Below are 25026 nucleotides of genomic sequence, written 5' to 3'. Positions count from 1 at the left end.
GAAAGCAATAAAGTCAATAAAATCAAAATAATAATAAGTCAATAAAGTACCATCAAAGCACAAGCTATCAATATATGTGGTTATGTATATGCTGATTTAATACAATGTATAAAAGTGATGTAGCCAAATAGCATCTATGTAACCGGAAAAAGACTTTATGAAACTATCATGATATACACACAAAATTACTAAATTAAATAAATATAAATATAAATATAAATTAATAATTGCTCACTAATAAAAAATTGAATCAATGAATAAAAACAATTTATTCAATAATAATTAAATAAATGTGATTGACAATTCACTATTTTATAAAATTTAATAACCAAAATATTATTATGAATTGTCATAAATTTTGAGCTTCACTAAATAAATTTATTTTAAAAATTGTATTTCTAAAACTGATTTTACATCTAATAATATCATTAAATATTATAATTTTTAGAAAAATCAAGAAGAATATATTAGATAAATAAATTCAAACTCTGTTCAGACGTTTCATATTTTGTAACAAAAATTGCCCAAATCCTTATTGATCGAAAATGATACCAAAACAACTTTACCTGATTTACTATCATTTTTTGGGAATATATTGAACGTTATGTTATATCCAATCTGGCATGTATTCCACAGGAACTTTAGAACTATCAATCACACAACGCTATGCAAATTACTTGAACACTACGTATTCAAATATGATTCTAACCGTCAGATCTTTGCCTCTCAAATTGTTTCATTACAAACTTTTCAACCTTCGCAACGCCTCCATATTTTTTTGGAGGTCTTGTTGACTGAAGGATAAAATTCAGACATGTTCGGCATTTATACTCATTAAAATAGATAGTTATGGAACAAGTTGTACTGATAAGTATTTGTGTTAATCTGCTGGTTTATGGATACAGTTGGATAAATGCTTTTCAATTTGTTATTCGTATCTTATTTTTCGATTAATTAATATTAAAGTTGTTTATTCACAAAAAAGAAGAAGAAGGGTTGGGTACATTTAGATTTCATAAATTTGGTTTTTTGGTATCACAGATGGATGTTTCTAGAGGGATCACCCATGCAAAGTGGTTCAAAAATGTCATTTCAAAATACTCATCGTACCACCAAAAAAAATTAAAAAATCAATTATTAGTATATGTGTGATTGACTATTAATATATGTATTCTAATTTTTAAGACTGTAATTAATTCATATTTATAAAAAATTAATGACAATTATGAAACCCTCTTATAGATAATAGGGTCTTTTCCCTATATATTAATCGAGTTCAACATTGAAAATTTATTAATTTTATGCTCTTACATTTTATGATCTCTTTCATTTTCATCTTATAATAGATCATATAATATATTTTGAAATTTTGATGCAAAAACTTTTACACAATAAAATTCAGAAACAATAAACTACAAATTTTATTAATCCATAAATTTTATAAACCAATTTTTTTTTCCACAAACAATTGACTAGATCCTGGAAATGCCCACAAAACAGTCCTTCCCATATAGCTCACATTGAGCCTTTATGTTTATTTTAGTCATAGGCCAAATTTTATGAGATTAACAACCACCAAAGTCTACAGTTCCTAAAAAACCTATTGGGAGTAACAAAACTGAGAGATCAACAATATTCTATTCCATTTACCTCAAATAAAGTGTCAACATATACCATTTCTTCAGAATAACAAAAATGAGAGACCATCACCATATCTTCAGAATAACAAAAATAAGAGTCCATGACCATCTCTTATTAATCTGCAGCTTCCACATCCACACTCATTGACCCCTGACACAAATGACAGACCAAGAACATCTTTATTTGTTTTTCCAGCACCTCCTATACCAATATTTCTAACACTATAAAACCCTTATTTTGATCATTACTAAGCATTTTGATATCAAACATCTGGACTGCAAATTGAATTTTTGGATGGTCTATTATACACTGGATGCAATAGAAGTAATGATAGAATATGTGATAACAAGTAGTCACATTTTTTTTGGCTGCGTCCTTATAATTTAGAAGATTCCCCTGTATATCCAGGATCATCAAATTTGGATGAATTATAAAATGCAAGAAGCATGGAGTGTCTCAAATGGGACAAGTTCTCGCGACACTTACAATACGTTAATAACTAGCACTTGTACCCGAGAGGTCCAAGAGTTACGCCTATTGTTCAATAGATTAATCTACCAGGTTTAATCACGCATACACCACTTATTTATTATAACATATAGAATACTGATTAGAATCGTTTGCCTAATTTTCAGATATTGATGAACAAAGCAATTATTTGAACAGATACAAATATATTTGTTCTTCCTTGCTGCTAAACTCCAATCAGGCTCTCTCTCATGCATTTAAGATAACAAAGACATAAATTACAAGTTCAAAAACAATCACGCTCTCATGTATTTAAACTAACAAAGACATAAACTACAAGTTTAATATATATATTTTTGATGAGTAGAAAGCAGTCAACGAAAATTGTCCAAAACACAAACTACAATAACTATCATTTTTTTGATAAATAGTCCTTTTCAATTAATAAAATTTACTAAGATTACAATTCACAAAAAAGGGCCGGGGGATACAGGATCACCCCACAAATGAGTTCAATCGGCCGAAGCCGGAATAAACAACATGGCCGCAGCCAGAAACAATAACTATCATTAGACTAAATAAGAATCCCTATACTCTATTTTAATCTAAAATTTGTAATAAAAGTACTGTCAATGTATATTTTTCCCTATATAGGTTAGTGACATGAATCAACATTTTGGTGATAAAAAAATTATGGCATCCTACAAATCCTCAATAGGTAGCCTCAAAATCAGTGGTTGAACTTAAAAGTTTCTTTTAGATCAGTGACATCACATTAAGTATCAAATTCCAAAGAGAGCAAAGCACTACTTAGAATTTTAAATCATATAGATCATAAATCATATTTCTTCTAGGTACAAAATTTATATATGTTGCAACCATGTATCCAAGCACAAATTTCACCAGCACAAATGTCACCAAGTAAATGTTATATAAATAATTGCATTTCTATTGTATAAAGTCATAGAATATAATTAGACAGAGTTGATATGGAAATCTTGAAACCATTCCAAAAGTAAGTGATATAAAGGGAAAGTAGATAGTTTGTAGCACATTTCCAACTCTTCTATTCACGTTAATTTGGCTTTATAATTTCAATATGACTTGGCATAGGATTAGAATTGCAAGACTTGTGGATAGCCTTTTGTTTGGAAATATTAGATCTTCAGAAGATTAAATTCTTCTGGACTTGAGCCTCCAGCATTTATTGGAACTGGATAAGAAACGTGGGCCTATTTCTATTTTGGTCCTCTTTGTGGATATTTGTCAATTTAAAATAGTTATATTTGTTAGAGTAAATAATTAATTTACTAATTATTTATTCTATTACTTAAGCTTACTTAGGTAAATGCATTTATTTATTAGTTGTAGTCTAGGAGTTCGTTATAAGTTGTTGACAATACGGGAGTTTGTTCTCTCCTAAGTCATACTTATCCTCTCACATTGTTCGAGGACTTTCCACCTTATCTGGATGTATACTTAGTTGTCACACTTATCTCCTAGCGTCTTCTAGCTTCTTCTAGGAGATTCCTGGAGCTCTTTATATTCAGGCTCCCTCATTGTATTTCATCATCACTTCTATTGTAAATACATTTTTTCTTGTGTTTGCATATTTTCTCTCTCATGTCCATTTAGGGTTTTTCCCTTGCTCTGCGCTCTTCCTTCCTTGGCTTCTCTTGGACAGGTTTTCGCATGCAGGTGATCTTGGGCGTCTTCGGAGTTAGATTTCATCAACTCCAACAATATTCAATTCAGAAAACAATTACATTATTTTAGGTAAAGTTGATGCAAAATATGAATTGGAGGGTTTCAAAGTTGTTGACCTTGCAAACTTTGCTTCTCAGACTTGCAACAACTATCCTATTAAGAAGACTACAAAATTGTTTGGGGTCATTGTATAGACAAAAAAAAAATTGCAATTCATGCTCAACAAACTACGTTTCTTTAGGACATTACAAATCAGTCAACTACGTCTGCCCAGAAATCTAGAACCTTTGTTCAAATGCTACAAGTGATGGGGAGAAATAGATTTCTTCTCCACTTCCCTTATGCAATTTTCCCCATGTTACTGCTACAGTTATGAGGAGTGGAGAGATACAAAGTATAAAGATGGCCAACCCTTACAATCTTGTGTTTGGTAAGCGAAGAAAATGACTTAAGTATCCAACATTAGAATCAACTAATCAAGAACTTTCTAATTTATGAGATTAGCAGATATTACACAATTGTGGAAGCTGATCAAGTTCTCTTCATAATCAATTGATAAAGAGTAGGGGTACATTTTGATGTATTGTACAGTGACATTTTTTTCCAGAGAATGTAAAGGACATGGCTAGAGGAAACCACAAGCTCATGTTTACAATTACAAGAACAATGGTGTGTGCCACTTGGTTAGATTTGATTTGGGATGTGAATGGAAAGTTAAAAAGAAGCAATATATGATAGCTTGTACAAGATTGTAATATTGAGTAATTGATGAAACCAACCTTCTCTCAAAAAAATTGTACAAGATTGTAGTATTGAATAACTGATGAAACCAACCTTCTCTCAAAAAAACAATGCAGTGGGTAGATGGATCTTTATATCAAAACATCGTTAAATTCACATGAACAACATGAACAAGCAAATGCTGGTCTACTTACAATACTATCAACTCAATTTACAATGCCGTAATAAAAGTGGTTTAAATTGAAAATAGAAATGTGAACTTGTTTGAAACAAAACACCTACCTTAAAAATAACTCATTTTTTTTAGGAAATAGAATTTTAAATTCACTAGTTTTGCTAATTTTAAATTTTTGAAAACAAATTAATTTGAAATTTGATACAAATTTGCAATTTTAGATTTCCACAATAAAATCACGAGAGAACTAAAATACGATTTGGCTCGTTCATTCGTGAACAAAAAGCTTTAAAAAAAGCTCACAACCAAAGAAAAAAATTAAAAAAAGAACATTTAACAATATAATTAGGTCATTCAGGGTTAGCTCATACCTGTAGGAATTAGAAAATAAACCAACAAGAATACAAAGCATAAAATAGAGCAAATGAAGAGGTTACTGATTTTGTCTATTGAAAATAACATAAGTAATGCATATTTATACACAAACTAAACCAACTACTCTCCTATAAAACTGTAAAGAAACTCTACATCTAGCTATGACTAATTGACATCAAACTAAGCCTTATTGACAACAAACTAGAACTGTGAATAGATCACCAATTCTTTACAAACTCCTATTAGAACTCAAACTATGACTCTCTCTTTGTTGCTTTATTCCAACACCCCCCCTTAATCAACAAGGGAATTAAAATGCACTCCTAACACATCTCTACATTTTACAAACTTTATTTTTCCTAATGGCTTAGTGAATACATCAGCCATATTATCATTTGTGTTGCAGTATTGTAGCTCTATTTCTTGAGAGTGAACTTTCTCTCTTACAAAATGATGTTGAGTTTCAATGTACTTTGATCTTGCATGATAAACTAGATTATTGGCTAGCTTGATTGCACTTTGATTGTCATGTTTGATTGGAGTAGACCTCCATCTTACTTTTTTCCCATATCTTCAAGAATTCTCCTTAGCCAAATTGCTTCATAGGTAGCATTGCACAATGCTTTGCACTCAACTTCAATAGATGAAAGAAAAATGGTTGGTTGCTTCTTGTTGGTCCAAGAAACAACACCTAATCCTATGTTGAATGCATAACCAGTTGTTGATTTACGATCATCTGGATCTCCTACCCAATCAGAATCAGAGTAACTGGTCAACTCAACATTCAAATAGTTAGTATATTCAATGGCAAAAGATATGGTGCCTTGAAGGTATCAAAGAACTCTTTTTGCTGCATTCTAGTGGACCTCAAGAGGATTAGCCATGAAGTGGCTAAGTATGCTGAAAAAATATGAAATATCAGTTCTTGTAGTGGTCAAGTAGTTGAAACTTCTCACCGTTTGTTTATACAATGTCCCATTGACTTCTGAAGTGTCACTACAACAAGATAACTTGAAATTTTGTTCCAATGGAGTACATGATGCTTTACAATTTTGCATATTAAACTTTTGGATTAACTTCTTTGCATAGTTACTTTGAGAAATTCCTAAGCAATAATGCATTTCTCCAAGATCCTTCATTTCAAATGTCTGTGACAAAGCTACCTTGATTGCATCAATCAACTCTATAGAACTTCCTGTTATGATTAAGTCATCCACATACAAAAAAATCAAAACAACATTCCCATGCTCATCATTCTTTATGTACAAATTTGGATCATTTCTACTCTTGTTATATCCTTGTTGAAAGAAGAATTTATCGATTTTCTCATACCATGACCTCGGTGCTTGTTTGAGATGATATAATGCATTTAAAAACTTGTATACCAAATGCTCTTTTCCCTGTTTTACAAAATATTTAGGTTGAACAAGATGAATCTCCTCTCTTAAATCACCATTTAAAAATGCTGATTTAACATCCATTTGATGAAGAACCCAATCAAATTTAGTAGCAAGTGAAATCATTAGTCTAATAGTATTCATTTTAGCTACCGGTGCAAAAATATCGTCATAATCAATTCCTTCCTTTTGTGAGTACCCTTTTGCAATTAATCTAGCTTTGAATTTATCAACAGTGCCATCAACATTAAACTCTATTTTGAAAAACCATTTAAAACCAATAGGAATTTTATTTTCTAGTAGTTAAGTCAGTTCCCAAGTTTCATTATTTAGAATTGAAACATATTCTTCATGCATTGCATTCATCCATTCTTTGTGATTCTTAGCTTCTTCAAAATTTTGAGGTTCATCTACACTCATTATTTGAGTCATTAAGCCATAATCATTATACCTAATTGGTGCCTTGATTTTCCTTGTAAATCTTCTCACTACTTCATTATTGGATGGAGTGGCCTCAACTTGACTTGTCCCATGCCCACTTTGATCATGAGTTTGCTGATCTACAATATCTAAACTTTCATTATCTGCTTCAAATAGCTTTAATGAAATGGTTTTGTCCACCTTTTCTTCATCTTGAACATCATCTACAAATTCATGAAATATAACATCTCTACTAGAAAATACCTTATGAGTAGTAGTATTATACATCCGGTAGGCCTTGAGATCAATACAATAACCAACAAATACATATTTGAATGACTTTGCATCAAGTTTCTTTCTATTCTCTTTTGGAATATGACAATATGCCTTACTTCCAAAAATTCTCAAATGACTAACAATTAGCTTAATTTTGAGAAAAGCTTCATAAGGAGTTTTTTTTACAAGATACGTGGTAGGTCTTCTATTTAGAAAATCTATGTAGCTGTATTAACTACTTCAACTCACACATTATTAGGGAGATTCTTTTCTTTTAGCATACTCCTAGCACATTCAACAATTGTTCTATTTTTCCTTTCAGCTACACCATTTTGTTCAAGATTATGGGCCACTGCATATTGCTTAAGAATGCCATTATTTTTACAATATTTCACAAAATTTTTTGATGTATATTCCTCCCCTTGATCTGATCTAAGAATCTTAATATTGTGAGTTGTTTGTTTTTCTACAATAGTTTTGAATTCTTTGAAAGATTCAAAAACTTCACTCTTATTCCTTAAGAAATATACCCAAGTGTATCTAGTGAAATCATCAACAAATATAAGAAAGTAATATACTCCCCCAAGTGATTGAGTTTGCATAGGACCACACACATCTGAATGGACTAGTTCAAGAATAGTTCTTTCCTTTACATTGGTTCTTATTGGAAATTCATTTCTATGTTATTTGCCTAATACACATCCATCACAACTGATTGTTTCATCCTTAAATATTGGAAGACCTTGCACCATCTCTTTTCTTTGTAGAAAAATCAAATCTTTTAAATTTGGATGACCATACCTCTTATGCCATAGCTCTTTAGTAGACACACTTGCATAAGTCATTGCATGATGATTTTCCATATTGATATTAAGTTTATACAAATCTTTTTTTTTGATTCCTTCAACAATCACATTATTTTGGTTTTTCATATTTTTAACTTGGCAACTTCCCTTCAAGAACTCAACTTTTAGACCTTGATTAATAATTTCTAAAATTGAAATCAAATTCTTTTTAATTCCTAGGACATACATAATATTAGAAAGTTGTTTTACATGGCCATTAGGTAATTCCACACTTATATCACCACATCCTTTTACATCATGTGACCTATTATCTCCTAAATAGATCTTTCTACCATCATCCTTCTCTTAAAATTTTTTTAACCAACTTTTATTACATGAAATGTGAATTGATGCTCCTGAATCTATAAACCAATAATTACAATCATTTGATTCGGCTGAAAGAGAAAAATTAGAAACAAACAATTTTAAATCATGAAGGTTGTCACTTATTGTATCTTGATAACCATGCACAAAATTACCTTCATATTTGTTATTTTTGGACTCATTATACTTCTTTTTTCTACATTCATAAGCATAATGTCCAAACTTTCCATAGTAATTACAATTACCATTTTTCTTCATATTTGGTTTAGATGACACCCTTTCATGATACCTCTTTTCATCACTATACCATTGATTGTGAAATTTGTTACCTTCTTTATTCTTTGGCCATTGTTTTCCTTTTAATGACTTCTTGTCTTTTGCCATCGAAGCTGAATCTACACTCTAAATTTTTTTTTCCGCATGCTTCTTCCTTTCTTCTTCTTGTAGAAGGATACCTGCCAAATTCTCAAAAGGAGTGTTTCTTCTTGCAACCAAACTGGTAATAAATACTTGATAATCATGCACCATTCCATTCAAAGTAACAGTAACTAAATCACTACTTGAAACTAATTCACCAATGCCAGCTAATTTATCCCTTAAATCCTTGATTCTGGATAAATAACTACTAATATTTTCATTTTCTTCCATTCTAATTGAAAGTAAATTGCTCTTTAAAAACAAAATTTTGTTTGAATTTGTAATCTCATACAAACCTTTTAAGGCTTTCCAAGTACTAGTAGAAGTAGTGATATCCCTTATATGAGGGATGATAGAGACTTTTATAGACATTCGTAAAAGAATCTTGGCTTTGCTTTCTCTTTTCTCCCAGTCTTGAACAACATTTGGAGGTGTAGTAGGCTTAGCCTCATAACCATTTATAATGGTCCACACATTATATCCCTCCATTAGAGTATGCATCTTAAACTTCCAATTAACATAATTGGAACCATCTAACTTGTTTGACTCAGTTAGATAAGAATCAGATAAACTTGTCATTTTTGAAGTGACCAAATAACAACAAAGAATGAAAATTTACCAATCTTTGAATTCAAATCAGATTGTTGAACATACACCAGTTGCAATTTTGAGAAAATCAACTCAAACATGGCATCTTCACAGTTGCTCCACTTCTAGAAGGCTAGATTAGACCTCTTTCTTTATGAATTGTATTTACAACACTATCAACAAAGGCTACACTAAGTAGGAGACAACACAACACAACATTACAACATTCCTAAGCTTTGATACCAAATTAGAAAATAGACCAACAAGAATACAAAGCATTAAACAAAGCAAAATGAAGAGATCACTAATTTTGTCTATGTAAATAGCATAAGTAATGCATATTTATACACAAACTACAACCAACTACTCTCCTATAAAACTAGAAAAAAACTCTACATCTGGCTGTGACTAATTGACATCAAACTAAGTCTTATTGACAACAAACTAGAACTATAAATAGATCACTAGTTCTTTACAAACTCCTATTAGAACTTCAACTATGACTCTCTCTTTGTTGATTTATTCCAACAGTAGGCTGTAACAATTTATTTTCCATACTATTTATCTCTGCGGCTTCAAATCGAAGCTCAAACACCCTTTTTCCCTTTAGGGTCCTTCAAAAATTTCAAGAGCGAATAAGATCAGCCTGGGTACCCAACACAACTAATTAAATTTATGGCAGCTATTTGTCCACAAATTCAGTGGAGAAAATGCATACTCTATTGGAAAGCATCTACCTATCCAGCTTAACTATAGAGGCAAATTTTTTAGACCAATGCTTGCAACTGCCAATTCTGAAAAAGATGAGAAATATTAATGCCCAATATTCGGAGGATCTAAAAAATTCCCATTTATTTTCCTCATTTCCCCCCTTCATCACAAATTACATTTCTTCATATCACTACTCATCCATCTTAATAAGAAGAGGGAGTTTCAAAAAATAGAGAAAGTTTCATAAGAGACAAAGAAAAAAGAGAACAAAATGGAAAATTAGAGCAAAAAGGTGGGTTTTTAAGCCCCATAGATAATTTGATAGTGTTTGTCACTGCCTAAGTACAAAAGAAAACATGGGTCAAGATTGAAATAATGACTGTCAACAAGAGTAATCAACTTAGTGATGCTGGGGTTAATGTTAGAGTAAATATTCTTTTACACTTATTAATTAGATTGTCTTGATTTAATTAATTAAGTTGTTTATTACTCTAGTTACTTAAGCTATCTCTTAGGTGCATATAATTAATATTTTATATTAATTATATTGTGCAACCTAACTTTTTTTCCCTTTAGGGTTTCCTTCACCTTTAAGGTTGAACTTTTGTATTTTTTGTTTTCATCTTAGAATAAAGTTTTTTCGCTCTCACTCCGTTGAGATTTTCCAAGCTCTTCTTTTTCCTTTTCTGGTTTTCTCTTCAGCATGGGTTATTTGCATGTAGGTGTTCTTGGTGATTTCTGAAGTTGGTTTTCACAACTTCTACATGGTATCAGAGTGTCCCTGCTGCTTCCTAGTTTGAAGAGTTTGAAGCCACGATTTAGAGTCAGAAACTCCAGTTTTCTGAAATTTTTTCTTCAATCAAGAGGACATTTTTTTAGCTCACATTGGGCCAAAATGGATGCTGCCATTGTGCTTAGAAGGCACGTTACAGTTAGAATCCATATAAAATTTTTGATTTTTGGCTACTATAGCATTAGGCAAATTTTTTTTGGCCTCCCAGAGGGCGGTACAGACGATTTTTGAAAAAAATAAATTAAAAAAATTGGGTTTCCATAGTAGCCACTCTGCCTAGTGGCCATCATGACACCACCTCAACACTACCATAGCACCTCTCGTGCTTAGCCCTAGTGCCACCTTCGCGAGCAGCGCAACCACAACTTAGCCGCTACTCCGTAGCCACTGCTGCACATCTAGCCCGCCACCCTCCTCCATGGCACCACCTCTGTCCGCCACTTGACCAAAACCTCCACTGGCGGCACCTCCAAAACCCTCTACATAGCATGATTTCATTCTTTGATAGGCCTACATTAGATTTCTAGCATGCCCATGTCATCATTCTAGTGTCCATGTCATCTTTTCATGTAGTGATGTCATTTTTTGGCTTGCTTACATCATTTTCTCGGGTCCCCTTGCTAACATCATTTTTTGGTAGGATGGCATCATAATCTAGCAGTTGATGTTAGCCTTTTGGCAGCCAAATTTTTTTTCGACGATGTCTAGTTGATGGTCATACAGTCGTCAATTTTTTTGCCATGACTGTAATTTTCCAGTGAGCTTGTCTTTTGGAGCAACAATTGGTTTTTTGGCCATAACTTGAGCATATGGAGGTCTTTTTTTTATCCAAAAGAAGTGCCAACAAACTAGTTCCAAGATGGAGAAAATGATACTAGTATCATTTCATTTCAAGTCTATTGAGCTCCCATTTTTGACATTGAAGTAGAGGCTTCAGTTTCCTCCCTCTTTGCATTTGGCGTCTAGGTTTTTTTCTTAGTCTTTGTGCTTCCAATAGTTGTTTGGTTTTTTGAGGGATATATTTATATGTTGTGGAGGGGGGTAGCATTTTCTTTTCTGTAATTCATTTTAGAATCAACCCTTCTACTTCTGTCTTCTTCTCTTAATGGAAAACTCTTATGTCACCTACCTTACACCTCACAACTACCATACTTGGAAAGGACAGATGACCAAATTGCTTATGGCAAAGGGGTTATGGTCATGCCTCAATGTGGCTTAGCTAGTTCTACAGAGGCCTTATGAGCTCCTTATGCAACACAATAAGATGAATGAGGCAATAGGTCTCATTGCAATGAATATTTTAGATGGGTTACTATTTCACCAGGATGGTTTGACTACACCTAAGGCTACATGGAACAAGTTTTCCACCTTGTTTGGCATAATGAATCAGTTCAAGATTCTATAGATAGATGTAGAATTTACCTCCTTAGTTCCTAAATCATTCACCAACATTGAGGACTTCTTTATGAAATTCAAGTCTCTTTGATCTATGTTATAGGTTGCTAGAAAGACAAAGTTAGATGATGAGTGTATCTTTCTAATACTCTCAAAGCTTTGAGGTCCTTATCAAATTTTCACTTCTACCTTCTACTCCACTATGGATGCTTTAGGCACATGATATGTTATCGCCTCTTTTGAGACATTCTGTGACAGGTTAACTCGTGAGTAGTCCAAGCTCACTTAGATGGATTCACTTACAGGTTCACAACCATAGGCATTTCTTTCCAAGTCACCTTAGGATTCACAGATGCAGAAGCCGAAGTACATATCAGATTCCTCTTCTTAGTACTCTATTGGTTCATCATCTTCTTCTAAGAAGGAGAAAAAGAAGACTGAGACTCCTACCTATTCCTACTATTGGAAGGGACCTCATGATGAATCAAATTGTTTTTAGAAGAGATTTAATGGCTTTGAGAAATAGATTGTAGATTTGCAAGCTCTTCTTCAGAAGAGCAGTATTTCATCTCCATCCTCTTCTACCTCACAAGGGTCTACCTTTCAGTCTTCTTCCATCTCTTCAACATCTACACTAGATTTTGGATAGGTGATGCATTATGGGCATCCATTGCCTCCCCTTCTCAGGTCCCTTGGATACTGGATTCAGATGCTTCTCACCATATGGCATCTTCTCAAGGGGTCTTCTCCTCTATTGAGGCTTCCCCTATTCCTCATATTCTCATGGGGAATAACACTACCCTAACAATCTATGGGAAAGGTTCAGTTCACATTTAGGATGACACATTCAATGATGTATTTTATGTTCCATCTCTATCTGCAAACCTTCTCTCGATGTATCAGATTACACATAGTGGATCAGGGAAGACAATTGAGTTCACTGTAGATTCAGTCTACATTTGGGATAGTGCAATAGGAGGCCTTATTGCTATAGGGATAATTGATCATACCACCCATCTCTACACCTTCTCGTACTTAGGTCCACCATCTCCATTGTCAGAGCACAACTCTTCTCTATCGCAAGAGCATCATGTGGTGCAATCAAGCCACTTGAACCTATGTATTATTCCTAAGATCCTTGTTTTGACTATGCACCACATCTAGTTGAGGTCTTTTCTCTTTAGTAGGACTCTTCTTTAGCTCTGCCTAAACCTCTAGCTCCTTTCATCAAGTCTCCAGGTGCACTTGTTAAGGATTTGATAGAGGACATTCATTTCCTCTTTCATGACAATGTCAACACACCTGCATTGGGGATTTCCTTTCATGATCCCCATGTTTTCTCCTTTGAGCATCAGTTAGGCCTTCCAGTTTCACCTCTCTTTTTGGGGTTTCCTTGTTTTGTGCCCTTGTTTCTTCCGCATTGGCATTCCATTGGTTCAATCCATTTTACAAGGGCTCTGTCATTCTGGGGGGGCTTTGGTGTCTCTTTCCTCTCTCATTGGGGGGGGGGGGGGGGGGGTTTGTACTTATGGTTTTGAGAGAATCTCTTGAGCCATTTCTTTTTATTATTTTTCTTATCTCTTTTTGGAGAGGAGTTTTTCCCATTGGGTTTTCTCCTTTGTCTCTGGTTTATAGAGATTTCCTTGTTTTGGGTACCTGATTAGGCCTTGTTGTCGGGACCCATTTTCCTACTTTCATAGCTTTGCTAGGTTAGCTTACCTCTTTAGCTTTGCTTAAGGGGGGGTGTTAGAGTAATTATTCTTTTACACTTATTAATTAGATCATCTTGATTTAATTAATTAAGTTGTTTATTACTCTAGTTACTTAAGCTATTTCTTAGGTGCATATAATTAATATTTTATATTAATTATATTGTGCAACCTAGCTTTTTTTCCCTTTAGGGTTTCGTTCACCTTTAAGGTTGAACTTTTGTATTTTTTTTTTTCATCTTGGAATAATTTTTTTTTCTCTCACTCCATTGAGATTTTCCAAGCACTGCCTTTTCCTTTTCTAGTTTTCTCTTTAGCATAGGTTATTTGCATGCAGGTGTTCTTGGCGATCTATGAAGTTGGTTTTCACAACTTCTATAGTTAAGGGCCACTTTATTTCTCAATCTCATGACACTCATAATCATGTAAGATCATGTCACCTTTACTTCTCATATTTGGGGTTTTAGGTTTTTACCCCCTTTTCTTTCCTCTTTCTCAATCTCATGATAGATATGCTCATGTAAGATCACAGCCTTAGCCTCTCGAATTAGGCCATAAGTTTTGAAAATTACTTGATTAGTAAGTAGCCTAAAATAATGCAAGAAAATTATAGTTGAAGCTAATCTCCTAGCCCAACTGTCATTGGTGGTATATGACAGGCACAACAGATGTAGAATGTTGATGTCAATCTGTAACTGGGGTGAGCATCTACAAGAAACACGGTGGTGGGACTACCCACATACAACATAGGCACTGTGAAACACATTTTTGATAATTTCTCAATATTGCATATTGTTTATGACTTGAAAGGGACATTTTTTCATTGAGGATCTTGTAGTAAATAGCCTATCAGCTAATTACTAATTTAATTGGTATAATTTAATAAAATTCTTATATGATTAAATGTTTTATATATTTTTTAATTTAATTTTGACCTATAATTTTATTAAATAACAACTTTTAATGGATGATAGATTTTCTTTAGACAATTTCAAAATAATAAAATAAATGTGATATATTTATATTTAGAAAAAATATATTTACATATATATCTATAAATGTATACACACACACACAATTACTCAATTATGTGATGATCATGTGCATGCATGCATATAAACATATCTAAAGGATAAATATTAATGCAAGATTTAGAACACAAATTACATAAAATTAGATATGATCTCAAGAAACCTATTAGAAAAAAATTGGCCGGACTCGAACCTATAAGATAAATGTACTATGCTAAAAGTACCGAATAAGAGAAAAAAGAGAATTAAAGGATGACAACTCATTTTGAGTCTCTCCAATTGGTAATCAATAGCAAGCCATCAACTTTCAAGAGTGTATCAAGGTATTTTCTACAAAGTATAAAAAATTAGAGACCACTATTTAGAAAAAGAGGAAGGGTTCTTGAATTACGTAAATAGTGTGAGTCGCATGGGATAAATCTTCGGGAGGGGAGAGCCAAAAATGATCCAACATGAAGAAAAGGTACCAAAAAAATTTCTCCAATTACTTAAAGATCCAACAAGGATAACAATGCAACAAGGAGAAAAAGAACTACACAAAGTTATCCAATACAAAGAAAGTGGTGGTGAAGCAAGGATATTATTGATCTCGAGAAGGCTAAAGATGATAGAAACTAGATGGAAATGGAGGTTGCAAAGTTATTGGCTTAGGAATGTTTTGGTTGTTGATATTGTTTTCCTTTTTGTTCATTCCTAATTTTGTATTAGTTTTATGTTGATGTTATCTCTATTCTTTTGACATTTTTCTATTTAACTATGGTTTAATGCTTTATCTATTGTAATGTTTAGGTATAGAGTTTCTAATCTTTCAAAACCTATCTTAATTAAAAATATCATATTTTATAAAAAATCAAACACACAACATGAACGTTCAACCAGTCAAATTGAAGATAATATACTAAATGAAATAGTTAACAATTTAATCATGATGGGCTACATAAATTCCTTTTACATTAAAAAAATGAGGCTTCATTATGTAGTTGTAATCATACTTAAAAAAATGAGACTTCATATGAAATAGGATTTGTTTCAATCAAAATGAATCCAAATAGATCCCAAGTGAGATGAATAATTTTCGATAGCTTATAGGGAGAAACTCCTAGTTCCTACAAATCTTCAACAAAAGTTTTACTAGTTCGAAATCCTAGAACTAGTTAGAGTAGGATTTGGGATACACTAGAGATATTGAGAGAGAGTCAAGTAGAAGGAAATTGTAGAAAAACTCATTTCTTTTGATGATATCATTATCTTGAAAGATATTTAAAATTACAAGGTGCAATACTACATTGCAAGCCTTCCTAAACAAATCTGCTCAGTGATTTGTGTGCCACAAGTTGTATAAAAGATAGGAATATTGATATAATATCTAGAAGAAACATATATTCTAAGATGATAAGACCAATAGCATGTTAAAAGGAGAGTAGCATATGGACATATGATCACTAGAAACAAAAAGAAGAAAGAGGGTTAGACTCATTGATCAGAGACTATAAAGAGGTTATTTTAAAAAAGCAACTAGTGACACTATTTGCAAATAATTCATTTAGCTTTTTCATGTCTCTAAGATTGTTCAACACGTTTCTTAGTCTATATTATACTATGCATAACTTCATGAAATCAATGAGTAACAACAAAATAATTAGTTGAATGAAGTCACGAGTAGATGATGCAGCCAAAAGATAGTGTACAATGATATAATAATGTCATTAATGATGACAAATTTAGTTAAAGAAAGAGGAAACCTTATAAAGACCCAATCATAAAAGAGGTATCTGTTTGTAGGTTGACAAATTCATTCATACTGGAAGAAGATGCAACCAAAACATACTAGTATGAAGGATAAAATGTGTGCTGTTGTGAATGCAAAATGATAGGGGTATCACTGTAATTTTTTCATTTGTTTGCATTATAAATTCAAGAAATCATTAGTTCTTTTAGTATATCTAGGAGCTAGTATGGATGTTCCTAATCACAACTTTTGTCAACACTGAAACTATTAGTTTATAAAATATTTGAGGGGCTCATTTTAAACTATTTCTGGCACTGTTCTAATTAATAATAATAGGAAGGGCCCAAAATTATACTACTTAAAGTAACATCAAGTCTTAAATAAACAACCCAAAGGATCACAAGCATTGGCCCTACCAAAAATAGATAGAATCAAAACCAATAACTACCAATGTACATAAACAAAAACTTTAAAACAAACTATGCTAGGTAAAAAATAAAAAACCTAGCCACCAAAAAGAGTTTTGAGATGAGGTAAGCTACAACCAGCATAAAACATACAAATCAAAAGATTTCAAACTATTATCACCAAGGCATAATGAACCAAAAACAATATCTAACCACAACACCACACCAACCACCATACCACATTGACCAACAAGCACCACTGAGCACCAAAAATTGAAAGGACCTAAAACCAACATGAGGCTGCAAAGAATAAACCAACCCCTTACTTTTGAAACTCCTTGAGCTGGTCCAACAAAGAGAACTTAGGATGATCAAGCTTGAACTCGCTTAAACCCTGGTAAGTATCTAGTGGTCCTTCCTCCTTTGTCAGAGTCTCCTCCTTCTACTTCCTCTTTTCCTCTCTCTTCTTTAGCTATGCCTTCAAAGTCTCAATTCTCCCTTCCATCTTGGTCTAGGATTGACCACTCTTCAAGGCCATATTAATTTTCTCCCCCAACTAACCTTCTTAATAGACATCAAGGCCTTTAGCACTTCATTCTGCTCTTCCTCAGGAGGCTCTTTTTTAATATCCTCCACTTGTTCCTCTAGCTTCTCCCAACTATTGATCTTATCTCCCACCTCTTAACTCACTTTCCATGAAACTTCATCCCTATGATTAGTCATTCAGTAGACAAACTTTCTCTTTGCTTCAGAAATTGCCTTTAGTCAATTAATCTTTCTATGGAAAATATGCATTTGAAAAAGAAGCTACCTAGCCACTACTACCAACCTATTATAGAAAGAGGCCATCTCCATGTAGTGGAGTTTTAGATTGTCAAAATCAATTGAACCATCATATTTTTTTGGTATAGAGCATGGCGAGGGTTCTCTAGACATATGGGGATCATTCAAGTAGCTTAAATCCACAAGGGGGGATGGGGAGTTTTGGAAACTACGATTGAAACAATTGTTATGTTGTCATTTATGTCAAACCTTATATGTAAGATTGCTTGCTATCTAATTTGAGTGTTATATCTATTTGATTGATGAAGAGGATTTGAGAAATGGATCATGACAAAAGTATCTAGAGGATAGGTTGAGTTATAGAGAAGAGACTACAATGGATACTTGATTAGTCAGACTTCGACAAGATAAAGTGATTGTTTAAATCATATTAGAAGTGGAAATGAAAATTACACTAAAGTCTTGAAGAAGTAATAAAAGCCAAACCAAATGCATAGGCTTGACTAAGAAATAGAGGAAAAAAACATGTAGTATATATCGAGTGATGTTAGTGTCAACTGACCGCCAGAATAAGCCAAGTAGAACTAGTGTCAACTGAGCATTTGTATTGATTGAGTGTCAGTATATGTGTCGAGTGGAAGGTTTAGTAATGACTGACTAACCCAGTGATGACTAAGTGTTAAAACATAGTGTTGGCCAAGGAAAAGAATTTTAATAGTTTATGAGAAACCATAATTTCTAGCCAACTAAGTTAATTTCTTGGAATATGGAATGCGTGTTGAACATAAAGATCAATGAATTAGATCATTTAATTCTAGGAGAGGATTAGGTAAATGACCTAAGGAATGGATTCTTGGATAATTTTCTAGAAAAAAAGAAGATAAACAAGAACGTGAACATATTCACTATATGTGTTGAATTTGATTCTAAACCCTAAGATAGTACTGTTTAAGTAGAAAAAGACCAGAATTACCTATTTAAGGAGGTACAAGGGCTAACTTTCAATGTGTGTTAGAGTGTGTGGAGTCAAGGTTAAAGGTTGGAGCAATTGCTGATGTTATTGACTGGTGAATCTAAGTTGAAGACTAAGATGAATTAAGTGGAGGAGAATAATGATTGCTTGACAGGTTGCCAAGCAAATTAGAGAATGAAATACAATGGAGGCCAGATAGTAAACCTACTTATGAGTTGAACTAAGATCTATAATATGAAAAGTGAGTTGTACTTGATAGATCAAAACTACTATTACTCTCTAACCATTTTAAATAATATTTGAAATCCTTTAATCAAGGTTGACCTAAGATTATATATAAATCCTTTAACTAGGTGGCATTCTAATGGAATGTTCTAAAGTCCTCTAACTAGGCCACTTTTAATAGGGTGATTAAATACTTTAACAAGGTCACATTTAACAATGTATTTTGTAAACCTTTAATAGGGTGGGCTCCTAACATGCTTAATTTACAAGAGTGAAAAATTGGTGACATGTTACTAGTGGTTTTTCCTAGATTTTGTTTTCAAGTTAAATTCTAGTGTCAAACTTGTGTGGATGTTATTTGTGATGATTTATAGTTTATGTTTACATTTTGCAAGTCTGTTATATTTAGGACAGTGAGTTGATGTTACTGAAAGTTGACTATAGAGACTGAGAAATGAAATGTTACATTCTAACAATTGGTATTAGAGCATTAGTTCTTGTAGAGAAAAGTTTCAAGGTATTTGAAAGATAAAGGTCAAGATGTACAAAAAGGATTTGTCAAGATTGAATGCAGAGAATCTTCCTACATGGAAAATATCGATGAGATTACATATAGTTGGAATTATTGCTACTGCACTAGATTTTGTGGACAATGCATATGTGAATATCACAATAGTCCCTCTGACCACTCAACAACGATAAGATAATCAAGTGCACAATCAAACAATGTTGGATATTTCTTCAGCCCTAAGCTATGTTGAGTTTAATAATATAAAAGATTACAAGAATGCAAAAGAAACATGGGATATGCTAATGCAAGAATGTAAAGGAAACATGGGATATTCTAAAGAACATCTATGGAGGAGATGATAATGTCATGAGAGCTAAGTAAGAAAGCTTGAGAGGAAAATTTGATGAAATGAGAATGACAAGGAGAAATATATAGTTCAATAATATGCAAGAATCAAAGAGGTTGTCAATGCTATTAGAAGAGCCAATGGAAAGATCAAGGATGAAACTATAATGATAAAGGTATTGAGAAATCTACTTCTTATTTATGCTATTAGGGTTTTGGAATATAGGAACTAAGATATACTCCAAGCAATAGCCTAACCCTAGAAGGTGTGATTTGTAGGCTTACTACTTTTGAGATGTCTAATTTTGATAAATACACTCCTACTACTATTGAATATGCTTTTAAATCACTAGTGGTTCTTAGAAAGAAAGGAAAAGGGAAACATGTGAAAAATGACAGTGATACTTCTGATGATGATCTTGATGATCTTGAAGCACTAATGGCTAGAAGACTTGGAAGAGGAAAAGGAAAATCCAAAGGTAAACTCCATATGATCTATTTTTTTATGTAACAAAGTTGGTCATATTGTTGCAAGATTCCTTGAGAAAGAAGACAAGGATGAAAGAAATAAAAACAAGTATAAAGGAAAATAGATGACTAAGACAACAAGAGAAACAAAGGCTACAAAGCTAAAGGTAAGAAATATTGTTACATTGTTGAAGAAGGAACTAAAACTGAATTTGAAAGTAATGATGAAGAAGTTGTCTATGTTGCTATGAAAGAAGATAAAGATGAAGATGAGATAATTGCATTAATCTCTAATGTGAATAAAAGTGATAGGTGGATAATTGATAATGGTTGTTCTAATCTCATGACTGGTGATAGAAATAAATTTGAGAATATTGGACCATACAAGGGTAGCTGTGTTAAATTTGGTAATGATATACCATGTATTGTGAAAGGTAAAGGGTTAATACAATTGACTTTCAAGATAAAATGTGACAATGTTTATTGGTTATAAGGACTTAACTATAGTCTGTTGAGTGTTTCACAACTTAACAAATCAGGATACAGAGTTGAATTCTATCACAAAAAGGCCAAGATATTTAATGTTGATGGTAAACTAATTGGAAGTGGTGATAAAAATAGGTAACTTGTTCTACCTAGACTTATTTGATGAGACATATTTGTTTGTACAATATGAGGATATATGGTTATGGTACAAGAGGTTATGTCATGTAAATTTTGACAATATGGTTAGCATTAGCAAAATGTAAAGAGGAAGAGGTTTACCAAATATGAAGAAACTCAATAATTCTATGTGTAAATAATGTCAATTAGGAAAAATGACAAAGTCAAGTTTCAAGAGCAAGGAATATTCATCCAATAATATTTTGGAATTGGTTCATACTAACTTATGTGGACCTATTGGTGTTCAAAGCTATTGTGGAGATAAATATTTCATTCTATTTGTTGATGACTATTGGAAGCTACAATTGAAACCATTGCATTATGTTGTCATTGATGTCAAATCTATTGGTGAGACAATTTTTTATCTAATCTAAGTGTCATATCTATTTGATTGATGAAGAGAATTTGAGAAGTTTCTCATAAAAAAAGAACCTAGAGGAAAGGTTGGGTTATGAAAAGGAGATTACTATGGACATTTTATTAGTTGGACTTTGAAAAGATAAATTGATTATTTAAATCATGTTACAACTGGAGAAGATGGTAGCGTTCAAGTTTTGAAGATATGATCAAAGACAGATTGAATGCATAGTCTTGACTAAGAAATACAATAGAAGATTAAGGAAGTTGAAGTACATGCCGAGTGATGCTAGTGTTGATCATGCACCAAAACAAGATGAGAAAATTAGTGTTGACTAAGCATCAATATCGATCGAGTAACAATGTATGTGCCAAGAAAGAAATTTAGTAGCGACTAAGTAACCCAGTGATGACGGAGTGTCAGAACATAGTATTGGCCAAGGAAAAACATTTTAACTATTTATGAGAAATCATAAATTCTATCTAACTAAGTTGATTTATTGGGATATGAAAAGCACGTTGAAGATAAGGAACAATGAGTTGAATCATTTAATTTCAAGAGGGGATGTCATGTACCCTTTTCAAATAATTAAAAAATAATAATCTTTGCTAAGGCAGGCAGGCCCAAGAAAGTGAAGTTTTAGAAAAAGGGGGTTAATCTTTGGAAACCGTTGGACTAATAAATGAAAATTATTATTAAAATATGTTTCATTAACCTCTCTTGGACGTGAGTTATGGTTATGCCCTCTTTTAAGGGGTTTGGAGGTATTTTGGGTAGATTCTAGAACTTGATTTTTGTTCATTCTTTGTTATTCTTCAAAGATTGCCAAACCTATGGAGAAGGAGACCCAAGAACGGGAGTTTGCAGGTTTCCAGGGAGACCCAAGAATGGGAGTTTGCAGGTTTCTAGGAAGGCTAAGGATGGGAGTTTGAAGCCATTCCATGTGCATGCTCATACAGAGTTTGCCTTTGTGCTGAATAGTGCAGATTTGTGGATTTTCGGGTGTGTTTTTTGTATGAGTTTGGTGTTTTCAGTTGAGTATTTCATATCAGTTTGGGTTTCTTCTGTATTTCAAACTTTAAGATGTTAAAAGAGAGCTGAATATATGTATTGGGACGTGATTAAACTTCTGAGATAGATTATTAGTGTTTTTGTGGTGTTTCTGGGCATTTTTGTGTTAATTTCGAGAGCCCGATGAGCATAGTTTTTGTCCTACATTTGTGAACTTTTGTGTAAAGGCTATATAGATCTGGAAATGTCATTTTTTAGGCTTTTATGCTGCTGAAATTTTTGTAAAAATTTCCATTTTCAGATTTATTAATAATTAGTGAAGTTGTGAAACTTTTGGCACTATTTCGGTCATACCCGATTTGGGTTTTATTGAGAAATTGGTGGATCTTTGTAATATTGGTTGTTTGATTTTAAAGATCTGATTTGAGGCTTGAAATATCATGAAAAATCAGAAAAGGGACATTTCAGTGGTATCAGAGCCATGATCTTGCCATCCTGAGGGTTTGTAGAAGTTTGCATGTCAGTTTTGAGAACTACCCAAATTTTGCGTGTCATAATTTATGGTTGCATGTTGCTTCTAATCAGATGCATGTCAAAATTTATGGTTGCATGCTACTTCTAATCATTTTCATGTTAGCTCTTGGTGAATTTGGTGGTTGTAGAAGTTTGCATGTCAGTTTTGACAACTACCCAGTGTTAGTGAACAGATTGTCCCGCCTTAAAGAAACATACAAACATGACCCTGAATACCCAAGTGACGGGATTAACCACACCAACAATTGGAGAGGTTATCATGGGTTGATAACCTTCCTCTGAATTTTTATCGGGTACAACTCCTTGTACAAGATATTCAATGAATGAAATGTGAGTGCTTTTTCCAGAAAGCGCAAAAGGGTATCAAACATCTACCCTTAAAAACAATGTAGATGCAGGAAAAACTAAATAACTAAAAGAAATTAAATGGTAAATGACACAAAGTCCATTCACCCTAACATGCTACAAAGATGGAATCAAGAAACGCATTCTCCATCTTCTTGAGAAAGTGCAGAAATGAAAATATGGAGATATAACAACATATTTTAGAGAAAACTAAAGTGACACAAAGATCACAATTAGTGGAAAGTAATTGCTCAAACTCAAAGTTTTTGCAGAAAATTAACTTTCAAGTCTCCCTCCTCCAAAAGCATAAAAATGCATTGCTATTACAATCACCATTAATAAAATCTTGAGGTTTTCTTTGCATTTAAAACAAAATACAACTCTCTTGACACACAGTTCAAAAATAAGTGAAGGAAAACCCCAGCTCTGCTCATCATGACCTGCACAAGAAAATGGACTAATGCTGGAAAAAAAATTTGGAAATTCTTTCCTCTTGGCTGTAGCACCCAGTCTGCAGTCCCAGAGAGAAAAAGATTTCCCTTTCTTTTGCTGTTCTGAGCATAAATAAACATCAGTAGATGGTATTCGTTTCATGTAATCGAATCTTGAAAATCTGTATTATTTTTAAATCATTCTTGTGGAAAAAACCTCTTCAATTTTCCTTGCACCATTTCGTTAACTCCTCCACTTTTATTTTTGCAAGATTAACTCATCTTTTGTTATCAAAACTGATTCTTGAAACTACCTTGTTTTACTATCAAATTGTCATCGACTTTTTCTATCTTTATAAGATATTTTAAATATCATTCCGTACTAATGATGATATAATGTTTTTAAAACATTATAATATCATTTGCTTCTCTTTAAGCTTTTATCCATGACACCTGTCACTATGCATCATCGAGCAACCTTTGAATGGGGATTGTTAAGTCGTATTAATTGTTGCACTTGAAGCATTTCTTCAAAATGAATCATCAAATCATACAAAAAATCCGCTAAATTTCTCTTAAACTAGAATATATTGGAAAGGATTTAACATTGAATGTGCCTTGACTGGCAGTAGTACTATCCACAACCTTTGATTTGCCACTGCCACATCTAAGACCTCTAAGAATGTCATCCATTTCAGCATTTGCTAGTGACAACCCGACATCCACCTTGCTTGGAAGAACAAGTGTGATTGATGACTAACGCAAGCCATAGAATGAGATCTTCTTCTAAGGCTATTGCAATTAGATTCTCCCAAATGATGGATAAACATACTTATAATCGGGCACTACAGCATAATTACAACCCATTATAACACACAATATCTTATGTGATCTCAAATGCTTTTCTCTAAGTCCAATTTTCTGAGAGTTGAATGCATGCGCAACCAGATTGTGTGTAGTCGCAACAGGCATTTAAAGCATTCTATAACCTTTCATAGTTGTAACTCTATGCTTGAATCACTTATGACTGTCATGTGTATGATTCACATGCTTATCGACTTAAAGAAATTGACAAAGCGTGGCCATAGAGCTTTGGAGGCCAATAATCATCCTCTATACCTGTTGATTCATCATTGATACTCATGCCAAGGAAAATGAATATGAAAAAGCATTCGGAGCATCAAATTTCAGCGTATATAGCATTCCAACCAACATGACAATCTGTGATAT

The sequence above is a fragment of the Cupressus sempervirens genome, chromosome 10 (assembly GCF_028749045.1).
Source record: "Cupressus sempervirens isolate cs-2001-9-10 chromosome 10, ASM2874904v1, whole genome shotgun sequence".
Classification (NCBI taxonomy): Eukaryota; Viridiplantae; Streptophyta; class Pinopsida; order Cupressales; family Cupressaceae; genus Cupressus; species Cupressus sempervirens.
Note: the sequence above shows the minus strand (reverse complement) of the source record.